This window comes from Tenrec ecaudatus, chromosome 18 (genome assembly GCF_050624435.1).
Source record: "Tenrec ecaudatus isolate mTenEca1 chromosome 18, mTenEca1.hap1, whole genome shotgun sequence".
In the NCBI taxonomy this organism is placed as follows: Eukaryota; Metazoa; Chordata; class Mammalia; order Afrosoricida; family Tenrecidae; genus Tenrec; species Tenrec ecaudatus.
Window position 1 is genome coordinate 6968149 of NC_134547.1, and position 12533 is coordinate 6980681.

Sequence of the window (12533 nt, forward strand, 5' to 3'; positions counted from 1 at the left end):
GTAATGAGGCCCCGCCCCCCAAACTCTTCTGGCTCTATCAGGTCACACCCATGAAACCACACCACCATCCTTCCAGACACAGGCTGCCCGCCCCCAACCCCTCCCCCTAAAGGCCCCGCCCTGCCTCCATGTCCACTGAGCTTCCAAGAGGACGGGGCCCCGCCCAGCATCCCATGCTGGCCGTGGTCCTGGTAATGAGTCCCCTTCTCTGGGAGGTGAGTCTTAACTCTTGTCTAACTCCTCTCTGCTCTCCTGTTGGCTTGCCCCTCCCGCAATAAAACGGAGGCACCTCCTGCCCATCTCTCTGCCCAGCCTGTCCCTCCTGCCCTGTCCCCTGTCCCCCCTGCACGTCACCAGAGGCCAGCTTGGGGGGCCCTGGCTTCAGCCAGGTGCAGCCTGAGCTCCTAAGGACCCCGCGTCCAGAAAGGGCAATGACACCAGATATTGCTGCAGATTCTATTTAATGGGGGGTACGGGCGGCGCGAGGGCGCTCAGGGGTTGGCCGCCATGGTGTCGTGAATCCAGTCCAGGAATGAAAACACTCTGGTGAAGATGGCCGGCTTGCCGACGGTGGCGCATGGGTTGTCGCCCCAAGACAAGATTCCTTGAAAGATGCCATCGCAGATCAGTGGGCCACCTGAGTCACCCTAGGCGCACACAGGGGACAGTGAGAACGGTCAGCCTGTGGACCCCCAGCCCTCAGAGCGAGGCTTGCAGGTCACACAGAGAGACCGCTCCGCTCTAGGGAAAGAGACCCTTGTTTCCAGGGTCCGGCGCCCGGAGAAGCTAGGCGGGGATTCTGATGGAGGGGACAGTGGCCGGGGTCCTGCCAACGGGGATGGTGGCACTTCAGTGTCCGCTGTCTGTACAGGAGCACGTCCCTGCAGACAGGTCACTAGGAGTATGGCCAAGCCCTGTCTCCGATCCCTTCTCCGTCTCCCAGGAAGGTCCTCATCATTGGACATCACTCTCATGGGGCTGGGAGGAGGAATGGGGAGCTACCGAGGGACTCTGAGGAGGGGACAGACAAGGCCAGTTCTGCGTGTGGGATGTCCTGCTGGTGTCGGGTGGGCGGAATTGGACGGGGGGGCAGAGACTGAAGGCTGGGAGAGGGGGAGGGACGGTGGGAGGAAAGGAGAGGACAGACATTCAGAGGGGCTGGTGCTGATCTGTTGGAACCAGGGAAGGGTGGGCGGGCACCTTGGCTGGGGGATGGAGCATGGGGGAGGGGCGGATTTGGTGAAGCCACTGGGTTCACAGTGGGGCTCCTGAGGGATCCCAGTGGTTGGTATGTGGTGTGTGTGTGTGTGTGTGTATGTGTGTGTGTGTGTGTGTAGTTCGTGTGGTGAGAGTTTGTGAGTGCTCTGGTATGTGTGTTGTGTGTGTGATGTGCTTGTGTGTTAGGCTCTGTGTGTGCTGTGGGTGCATATGTGAGTGTGTGTGTCTGGGGTGTATGTGTGAGTGTCTACCTGTGCGTGCCTGTGTGTGGTGGATATGATGAGTGTGAATGGGTGTGTGTGTGGGTGCATGTGTCTCTATCAGTGAGTGTGGTAGGTGTGTGTGGTATGTGGGGTGGATGGGGGTGCCCAGGGCCCAGTGCCCCCTTGGAGATGCTGAGCTGTCTCTCCGGTTGAGCAGTTGGGGGACACTTGACTCATCTCCGTCCCCCACTGTCCCTTTGCGAGCGGCCAGCAGGCCTGGTGTTCTCTCCCTCAAAGGGCGGCAGAATCAGACTCTTCCCGGCACCCCCGCTGGCGCCCCCCTGGACCAGCCCCCAGTGTCATTTCCCAGCCGAGCTCCTCCTGCGGCCTCTTCCCCGCCCGGCCGCCAGAGGGCGCTGTGGGTCTCGCCCTAGGAGCCGGTGCTGCAGGCGCTCGGCCCCGCCCCTCCGCTGCTCCTCCTCCCGAGGCCACGCCCAGACCACGCCCCGAGCTCCCGCGGGAGTCGCGCAGTCGCGTTGTCAGATGGCCTCTCAAGTCCCCGCCCCCGGACTCCCGGTTCCTCACAGACTCCGGGCCGCAGCACTCCGGGCCTTACCGTGCGGGTTCCCCGGGGTCGCCCCCACCAGCTCCAGGTATTTGAAGCTCACCTTTGTGTGGGGTCCCCTCCGGGTTCAGGCCCTTTATCCTCCCCTCCCCCAGCTGAGCGCCTACCTCCCCCCGCCCCGCCCCCACGCTCACGGTCGCGCACGTGTTACATCTGGGTGGCGTCTGTGCCCCTCACCAGAACGGGGGCTCCCTGAGGGAGGAGGGGGCTCTCTATGGCTGCCTCCCGGCGCCCCCCGGGTCTGAGTGGGGCTGTCCGCTCCACGGGGTGCGGGGAGGAAAGGACGAATTCGGGTGTGGAGGGGTGAGACTCGCGGGGTGCCGGGAGGGGGTTGAGACCCTGAGGTGGGGCTGGCGGCGACATCTGGGCAGCAGTGGAAACAGGAGACCGGAGCCTGCCTAGTTTTTTTGGGAGGGGGTCGCCCTTGGGTCCCCTCCGCCAGTCTCGTGCGGTGGGGCGGGGGCAGGGGTGTTGTAGAAGGGGAGAGGGACAGGGAGGGGACTGACTCACCACGCAAGTGTCCTTGCCGCCCTTGATGTCCCCAGCACACAGCATCTTGTCCGTTATCTTGTAGGGGTGGGCCTTGGCACACACGTCATTGGGGTAGATATTGATGTCCACGCAGTGCAGTTCTCGAGGAAACACTTCTACGGGCCGGGGAGAAGCAGGGCTGGGTCTTGCCCATCCGTTCAGCAGCCAGGTCCTTGCTCAGGGACAGCAGCCCAGCCCCCCTCCCTCTGACCCTGGCTCAGGACCCTCCATCTGCCCCCTGAGTCAGACCTGGCTGCCTCTGCCCCTCCTCCCGGTGGACCTCCCCGCAGGCAACCTGGTTGGGCAGTCACGTACTGCCTTCTGGATCCATGCTGCCCCAGCCTGAGGCGAGGCAGGTGCTCCCGACTTGAGGCTCCTGGGTGGGCAGGGCCAGGACCTGCACAGCGTCTGTGATTTTCACGGGCCCCTTCAAGCGCAGCAGCATGAGGTCGTTGCTGTAGTCCTCCTGTTCGAAGGGATCCGGGGCGGTCTTGTTGAAGTCCGGGTGTGGGAAGATGCCGCTGACCTGGGCGTACTGGATGGGCTCTGAGGAACTATTCAGTTTGTGGCGGCCCAGCCAGATCTGGTAATTCCTGTAGGGAGAGAGAGCTGGAGGGATGAAGGGGAGAGAAGAAGGGGGAGGAGCAGAGGGCAGGGAACCTGGGGGAGGGTGCCCAGGGAGAAACAATGAAAGAGGAGAGGGAGAAGAAGGAGGAGGAGGAGGAGGAGAAAGCTAGGAGGAAGAGGCAGGAGGAGAAGGAAGAAGGAGCAGGTGAGGAGGAGGTCAATAACAGGAATGAATACTAGGGTGAAGTAAGATGCAAAGTCACAGAGGGGCAGACAGAGCGAGGGGGCCCTGGTGACATGGATAGTCACAAGGAAATGGAGGGGGAAGGCGAGCAGCATGTGTGGAATGAGTGGGGGGGGTGCAGTGAGACGTTGAGAAAAGGGGGGGAGAAGGGGCCTGAGGTGGTGACTGGAGGTGAGAGACCAGGGCAGCAGTAGGACAGAGAGCTGGGGGAATTGGTTGGGGCAGGTGGAAGAGGGAGGGGGGCCTGAGAGCAGCTCAGGTGTAGCTGGGACAGTTGTGCTGGTTCCCCAGCAGGCTGGGGCCTGGCTCTCAGCCCAAGGTCAGCTGGGCCCTGCCTCCCCTTTTCCTCCCAGACTCCAGCTGACCCTGGCCCTTCCTAGAGGCTCTCTGGAGAGGACCCAGTGTCCTGGAGGGTGGGGCTGGAGGCAGACAGCTGCTAAAGCTGAGACAGCAGTGGAGATGGGAAATGGGATGGAGACGCATGCAGGTAGAGGAGTGGAAGGGAGCGAGAGACCCAAGCATGGTCACAAGAGAGAGATGCCCAGAAGAGAGACTCAGGCAGCCAGGAGCGGATGCTGGGTAGCCACCTCACCCCTCCACCCACTCCCGAGTCTCTCTGGTACATGCTCTAGCACCGCTCCCTCTCCCCTTTCAGTTGCCAGCATCCCCTGTGGTTGTTCGTGGTGTGGGGGGAGACAGGATGGCCCCCCTGCTCATTCCATGGGAGCACAGGCAACTCCTCCCCAGGCCCCCCTGCCCATACTCACTGGCTTGTGCAGTGGGCGGCAGTGAGCACCCACTTGGTGTCTATCAGCACCCCTCCACACACGGGCCGATTGTAATTGTACACGGCCACCTGCCAGGGCTGGGAATGTGGCTTGCACTCCCAGCCTCCAATGATCCTGGGATAGATGGGGGGTGCCGCTCCTGAGGAGAGAGCGCTAGGTCAGGGTGGGCAGGAAGGGCAGGGGCTGGGCTAGGGGAGGGGCTGGGCTAGGGGAAGGGTTGTGCTGTCCCAGCACTGGATATGGGGGGCCAGGGCTGGTGGCCTGAGAAGATAGGCACTGAATTGTGCAGCCAGGCATAGGATTGCCCATGGGTGGTTGGACAGAAAGGCTGAGAAGAAACGGGGGTGTCTGGTGGGACCTGAGGGTCATCGAGATCTGACCACTAGCTCAGGAGACTTTGCTTCGAGGGCAATGCATGCCCCAGGACCAGGGTTGGGGGAGATGCCCAGAGGAGGAGCCGGCAATGGTTGTGGGATGGGATAATTTGAGGTCCTAGACTGGGGGACAGGAGGTTGGGGATCAGAGAGGAGCAGGAGGTCCCAGAGGTTAGGATCAGGAGCCCCACAGCCAAGGGTTGGGCTTTGGGGGAATGGTCAAAGCCTGGGCGGGCTTGTGGGTTTCTGAATAGGATGCAGCTCTGGGGAGTCAGGTCCAGAAGGCCAAGACTAAACATCTGGGCTGGGAGATTTGGGGGTCACTTGAAGGTCACTGGATAAAGCCTGGAAGGGGTCAGTTGGTGATGGGAGATCTAAGACTTTGGGGTTCCAGGTCAAAGGGTGACAGGCAAGGATAGGGCAAGGGCAGAGAAAGGGACCCTGTGAGGCTAGGAAGGGATGGTGTGCTAAGAGGGTGTGAGGGGCCCAGGAGCAGGACAGGGAGAGGCTCTCAGGAGGAGGGATGAGACAGAGTCCTTCCGGAAGCAGCTGCGGGAGGGGCTTCTGGTGTCTGAGCAGGATTGAAGAGGACAGAGGGATTTGGGTTTTCTTAGAGTACTCTTTGGGACAGAATAGAGAAGGTTGGAGAGGTGGCTTTGTTGGGGTAAGCCTGGCATCATGTGTGGGAAGCAGGTATGGGGAAGGGGTTCCGGAAGATTTGAGCAGCCAAGGTGAGTTTCAGGTAGGAAGAGGACTCAGGAGACCGTTACTTGGGCGGGGAGAAGCATTAGGCTGTTGGGTAGGGATTCGGAAACAGAGCTGAGGAACAAGTGAACGTTTCCAGACACTGCCCACAGCACCCGAATGTGGGCGAACATACAGTCAGAGGCCCGATGGCTTTTCTGGGAAGAATCGTGGGTGTCTGGTGGAATCTGGGGATCATTGGATCAGGATGATGGAGCCAGATTTCAGGGGCTGGGGAACCGAGGTGAGAGTTGACAGCTGGTGGGGGAAAGTTGGGGTTTGTGGTGAGATTGAGGGGACGAGGATCCAGACCATGGAGTCACTGAGATCCAGAGTACAGTAGAGGATATCGGGGTCCCAGGGACTGGTGGGATTGGCCAGGTCGGAAGAGTTGGGGGCTCCTAAAGAGATAGACGGAGACCAGGCTCTGCCCCTTTGGGCAAGGGGCTGGAACCTGCGAGCTGTCTGGGGGAAAAGAGAAAGTTCTAGGGCCTTCTGGGAGGAAGCAGGGACCTATTGTGGGCAGGAGGCCTGCAGAGCGGGGCTGAGGGAGAGAGGAAAGCAGGTGGTATTAGGGTCTGGCGTGGACTGTAACCGCAAGGACAGCAGCTCGTGGTCCGGGTGGAATGGTGAAAAGGGAGCCACAGAAGAACCAAGGCCCACTCACCCTCCCCCATTTCTTACCCCTACCCTACTAACCCCCCAGGGTCTCACCAGTGCCCCACAGGGTCAGGGCGATGCACAGAACCAGGAACCACATGGTGACAGCAGTGTCCAGGGTCAGGCAGGTGGTGAGCTTGTAGCTGAGGAGCCTCCCTGAAGAGACTTTAAAAACCCTCATCCCCCAGGGCCCCGCCCCTGCCCTGCTGGCACCCAGAGGCTGGCCAAGGCCCTGCCCATACTGCTGGGGGCTGGACAGCCTCCACCCCTCACCCCACCCAGAGCTGTGGAAGGGGCGGGAGAACCAGCACCTGTTGTCCTGAGGGCCCTGGGGCACCTTGGACGAATTCCCAGGGGCTGGGGCCAGATCCAGCAGGGCCTCTAGCTCCTGGAGCTTTGGACTTGGGGGACCGAGCCAAATGAATATAGACTGAAGGGGGATAGAAACAAGGGTTGAGAGAATCACTTATCCCCAATACAAAGTGTGCTGTGCCAACCCTCCACCCCCTCGTCCAGGGTACCCTGATACCAGCAGTGGGGCTCTGAGAGTCTCTGACCCAGCACCACTTACAGCGAGGACATCAGCATTTCAGCTTCCTGCACACGCATCTCACTTTCAGCTCCCTCTTCCCCGGGCTTCCAGATCAGAACCCATTTCCCCACGCCTAGGATGTCCTTGTCCAGGGATGGTTCCAAAGTACACGAGACAGTCTCATCGTCTTCCCTTCTAAGGATCATCCTGTCTGTACTTCTTCCAAGGCAGGTGTTCGTTCTTCTGGAGGTCCATGTTCTATTTCACCCTAACACCATAATTCATTGGAAATACCCCTCCCCTCTTTTCTTTTTTCTTTTTTTGGTATTTCATCTATTACCTAGTAATTTAAATTTTTTAAAGTCATTTTATTGGGGGCTCTTACAGCTCTTATCACCATCCATCCATTGGGTCAAGTACATTTGCACATATGTTGCCATCGTTTTCAAAACATTTTTGTTTTACTTGAGCCCTTGATATCAGCTCCTCGTTTCCCCCCCTCCCCCAGGAAATACCCATTTTCAACAACATAAACAATGAGTATGCACACAAGCCCTGAAGGACAGGCTACACAGGAAGCAAATCAGCTGCATCCCCAGAAAAGATCATGGAGAAGCTCAATTTCAGCAGTGAGAACAAGGCCAGGGGATGATCGTAGAATAGACTAAGTGGTCTATGGGGAGTCTTCTCTGTGACTCCCTCCATGGTTTCATGGGTAAGTTAAGTTGAAGCCAAAGAACATGCAAACAAGCCCACAGGAGCCAAAGTACAAGAACCACATGACTCTTGAGAGAACTGCTCAAGAGCAGATTTGATGCATTGACTCCTAATGACTGGAGACCAGCCAAGTTGGGGGATGATATCAACTAAATCCACCAGAGATCATTAAACAGACAGAAGAAAGAAGAGTCCAAAAACAGATGTCAGAAAAAGACTCTGAAACTTGATCTTGAACACAAAAGAGCTGAAATGAAGAGAAGAAATGATGAAGCCAAAGATTTGAACAGATTTCAAAGAGAGGCTCAAGAAGGCAAACGGTTTCAATGAAATGTGCGAAGAGCTGTAATTATAAAACCAAAAGGGAAAAAATGCAGGTTGTGCTGCTCCAGTGGCAAGAACTTCAGGAAAAATTCAAGCCTCAAGTTACAGTAGTGAAGGATTCTATGGCAAAATGCTGGAGGAGGAAGAAAGACTCGAGAGCTGAAAGGAAGAATACACAGAGTCATCGTACTGGAAAGAAGTTGCTGGTGGTGGAGCATTTCAGGAGGTGGCCTATGATGGAGAACCGGTGGTACTGAAGGAAGAAGTTCAAGGTCTACTAAGGGCACTGGTGATAAACAGGAGTCAACAGACTAGCAATGAAGATGTTTTGGCAAACATACACAGTGGTAGAAGTGCTCACCCACTTTCTGCTAAGAAATTTTAAAGAGAAGCAACGTGGCCAACCACCTGTGCCCATTGTACAGAAAGGTGATGCATGAAATGGTCATAGAATGCTCATCGATAACTCAGTGATAATTTGGGTTCTGTTCCAGGCCACCAGAATGAAGCTCATACTGCAGCAAAGTCAGTCACATTTTTCTCTGTGCAAATAAAAGTTATGTTTATGCCACATTATAGTCTCTGAAGTGTGGAGTAGCATTATGAAAAAGTTTGAACTAGTGGGAGAGCCCCACTAAGGAGCCCCACAAATCTCCAATTTATAAAAAAATCACAATATCTGCAAAGTGCAATCAAGTGAAGCATAAGGGAAATAGGCTTATGTCACCCACAAGTAAAATTTTGCTGAAGATAATTCAAAAGCCGCTTCCGCAGTACATCCAGAGGGCGCTTCCAGAAATTCAAGCTGGACTCAGAAGAGGACTTGGAATATAGGATATCACTGATACCAGATGGATCTTGGTGGAAAGTAGAGAACACTAGAACGGTGCTCGTTCGTGTTTTATTGACTATGCAAAGGCATTGGACAATCCGGATCATAGCAAACTATGGATAACATTATGAAAAAATAAAACTTTCCCCCAATAAAATGATTTCAAAAAATAAGTATAAGAAATTTTTAAAAAAGAATAAAACTTCCAGACTATTTAATGGTGTTCCTCGGGAACCTGTACGTAGAACCACGGGATGGTAATTTAAACAGAACAAGGGGGTATGGCTCCAACAGGAGCCACCAAGTTGGTTCTGACCCACAGTGACCCTAAGCACAACAGAACATTGTCCTTCATCCTTCCCCATTCCTGTGCCTGAGCCCATGATTCCGGCCACTGTCAGCTTAGCTCATTGAGGGACACTGAGTGGTTTAAAATCAGAAAGGGCGTGCACCAGCCTTAGATCTTTCCATGGTATTTATCCAAGCCGTGTGCTGAGCAAGTCATCCAAGAAGTAGGACTACATGAAGGCCACGTAAAGACTAGAGCCTAGAAAACCTTTTAAGTCACTCACGGTCCTATTCTGCCACACGGGGTCGCTGTAAGTCAAAACCAACTTGATGGCACCTAATAACATCAAGAACTAACTCGTAAAGACAAGTCATCCTTGGTGATATAGTGTGTGCTAGGTCCTTTACTGGTTTGTGGGAGGGAAACTGAGGACTTGGAAGGGAGTGCATGTGGGCAACTTATCATCAGAAAGCCTGGGGAGGCCAGAATTCTGAATGGAGGGAGGGCTTCACTTTTGTGAGATGGAGATGAGTCCCAGTCACATTCTCCTAATTAAAAATGATCCCACAATATCCTTCCATGATAATGCTACCTTAAAGTTATGAGCACATGGCTGATTGCTACCTGGCCAACAGCTTTTATCTGCAGGAGCAGATACGTTGCTATTGCTCTCCCTGCTTGGGGAGGGGATGGGTGGGGGGTAGGGGGCAGAACTCCCAGGGGCTGTCACTCCCCCTTACCTGCCTCCAGCACTGGTGTCAGGTTATGCCTCAATGAACTCAGGGGCCTCTAGGGTTAGGGTACAGCCCTTTGTTGTATATGAGGTGACCTGTAATTAGGGGGGCTTGCAAACTATATAAGTTGGTGTAAGAAGACATTCTCTCTCCTGGACCTGGTTCCTGATGCCATGCACAGGTGAGCACTGTTGGATCATCACTTTTGTCTGCCTCGTAGTTTCTTCCCTTCAGTTACACCACCAACCCTTCGGATCCATCTGGATGTGGGCTGGATCCCTCACTGGTTATCTCGAGATAAGTATTTGCCAGGACCAAGTACTCTTCTAATCAGTTCACATGAAATGAACCCTCTTAAACCTCTTGATAGCACGGTGAGCTAACTGCCTATTTTACAGATGAGGGAACTAAGGTTGAGTGAGAGTGGGTCTCCGATGCTCAAGATCTCATGGCATGGTCATGTATTGGACGAACAGCGCATTACCTCAAGCCCCTTCTCATTGGGGGGTCAAAGTCGTGGGTACAAAGGAACAGTGAGGGGGATGCTGGGTGCCCTGTGAGTCTCTTCCCAGGCCGGGCTCTGGCTCCCGTCGGTTTGCACCCCCAGAAGAAAGTCACAAACTTCTGCATCCAAAACTTGGATGGTGCTCTCTGTTATCTTGGTGTTTGACAGGTGACCTTGAACATCAACTCTCTTTCTCAAAGAGGGCCACTTGCCAAGGCTGGGAGTAGGGTGCACACTCCTCTTTCAGGACCTTCTCACTGTCCTGGGCCCCTGGGAGGGAGGATGGGGGCTCCCTGGGGACAAGGGTCTTTCCCTTACCCTGCGCCCTATCCCTTCAACGTGTTCTTCACTTAGAACTTCCCTCCAATGTCCCAGGTCTCCCCAGTGGTTTTCCAAGAACTGCCCTCTGACTTGGACAAGTGCTGCTTATTTTCTGCAGAGCTTCCTGCCTAGTCCCCCACCCCAACCTCTTTTCCTGTGGGCCCTGGGAGAGAGTCAGGGGTGGTGGTGACAGCAAGGACCAAGGTTGAACTGTCCCCTGTGCTGGGGGTTGAGTCAGGAACACTGGGTACAGGTTCAGACAAGTGATCAATTGGCACCAGTCATTTGACTTAACCAGCCTGTCACAGATGTCAAACGAATGTCGTCACTCGATCTCCACACCATGTGGTCTTGGCCCCAGAACCTAGACAAGTCAGCCAAATGCAGGGTGACCTATGAGGATGGGTGTAGCCATGCAAGGTCACGGGTATCCTTGCCCACAAATGCCCAAGTGGGTCTTCACGCTGAGGCACGGGTGTGGACAGTGCCCTTAGTGCCGAGTTCACATTCATGTGTGAGGGCTGCCGCTTCAAGGGTCATAGCACAGATGTCCCTATGCACAGAGACATTAAGGCATGGGAACTCTCAGACACAGCCATTCGGTTCCACCTGACCCGGTGTTCACGCTCCATCACCAAGGCTGGGAGCTGGGACTCGCGCCCAGGGGAGGCTGTGGGAACAGGGACATGAGGGGGGTTAGCAAAGGAAGGGCGAGGTGCCCACGGAGGCTGCACCAGGCCAGTCCAAGCTGGAGGTGGCCAGAGGCTCCAGGTTGGTCGAGCAGACAGGTGGGGGCAGGGAGGGGACAGAGAGAGCCCCAGGCAGGTTGGCAGCAGGAGGTGGTGAGTGAGTGACTATCAAGCCCCACTGTCCACTTTAGGGTGTCAGGTTACAGGGGTTCTGCCTCCTGTGACTCTGTGGTCTCTGAAGTCCCTTTCAAGGCGACCTTGACTGAGTGGCCACCGCTCCCTGAGTCCCAGCCTCTCCACTGTTCCCTGAGTGCCCATTCCCGCCCCTCCACCCCCAGGCCCCATGGGCACATGCTCATAACCGAACCACTGAGCACCCAGCCCGGCGCAGACCAGCCAGATGTGCTGTTGGTGTTGGATGCCCTTGGGGTGACAGAGGGGAACTGTGCCAGAGTCTCTCTAGGAGCCCTGGTAGTATACTGGCTAAGCATCAGAATGCTAACCTCAAGATCAGCAGTTCAATACCTCCAACCGCTCTCCTGGAGAGAGACGAGACTTTCTACTCCTGCCAAGCGTTCTCATTTCTGAAACCCACAGGAGCTGGTCTATGCTGTCCTAAGGGTCGCTGTGAGTTGGAGTGGCCTTGGGACTGCCATGAGGCAGGACCCCCTGGCCAGCACCCCCCTCTCCACCAACACTGGACTCTCCCTGCATGATGCCCGGAAGCCTCACGGAAATGGTTGCAGGAGGAAATGGTTGCAGGAGCTGTTGTCTTCTAGGGCGGCCCTGAGGGCCCAGAAAGGTGGGGTCAGTCCCTGAGGGTCACACAGTGAGGAGCAAGCCGGCTTATGTGCCCAGGCCCCATGTGGACTCCAGGCCCTGCAGGTGGCTCTGCTGCAGGAAGGTGACTCAGGGACATCAGCAGGTGACTTGGGTGGAGTGTAGGGACTGAGGGAGGGACTGGTGTGTGTGTGTGTGGGGGCTCTCCCATGTATGAGGGGGACTACTACATTCCCACCTGACCCACCTCACCTGCAGATGCCAGCAGGATGGAGAAGACGAGTAGCAACCACATGGTGGAGGAGGGGCCAGGGATGAGCTGATGTCTGGGGGAGGGGAAGGAGTGAGGTACATGAGTTGGACACCCCCCCCCCCCAATCCTACCAGGGTCTCATCTCTAGCATGCTCAAGAGACTTCCCATATCCACCCTGGTCCCCGCCTCCCTCCAAAGCCAGCCTGTGCTCCCTGGCTCTGCACCTGGAGAGGACCCACCATTCCCCCCAGACCCAGGGCCCCCCCCCAGTCTGTCAGCCCAATCCTCCCTGGACCTCCTTACCCCAAGGTCCGACTCAGGTCACATCTCTCTCTGGGCTCTACTCCAGCCTCCTTCCCGCTCTCCCTGCCCCAGTCTGCCCTCTGCTCTGTCCCCACCTTCCAGCGCATTCACCTCAGAGGCTGTTTCTCCTCTGGAGCCCCCTCCACACTCACAGTCCCAGTGGCCCCCAGTACCTTCTGGTGGAAGCTCAGCTCAGCCTCACCTTTGAGGACAGAAGGGTCTTCTCCCCAACCCCACTGCCCTCTTTCCTGGGACACCCACAGCTTTAACTCCCTCAGTGCAACCCTCTCCCCTCCCCA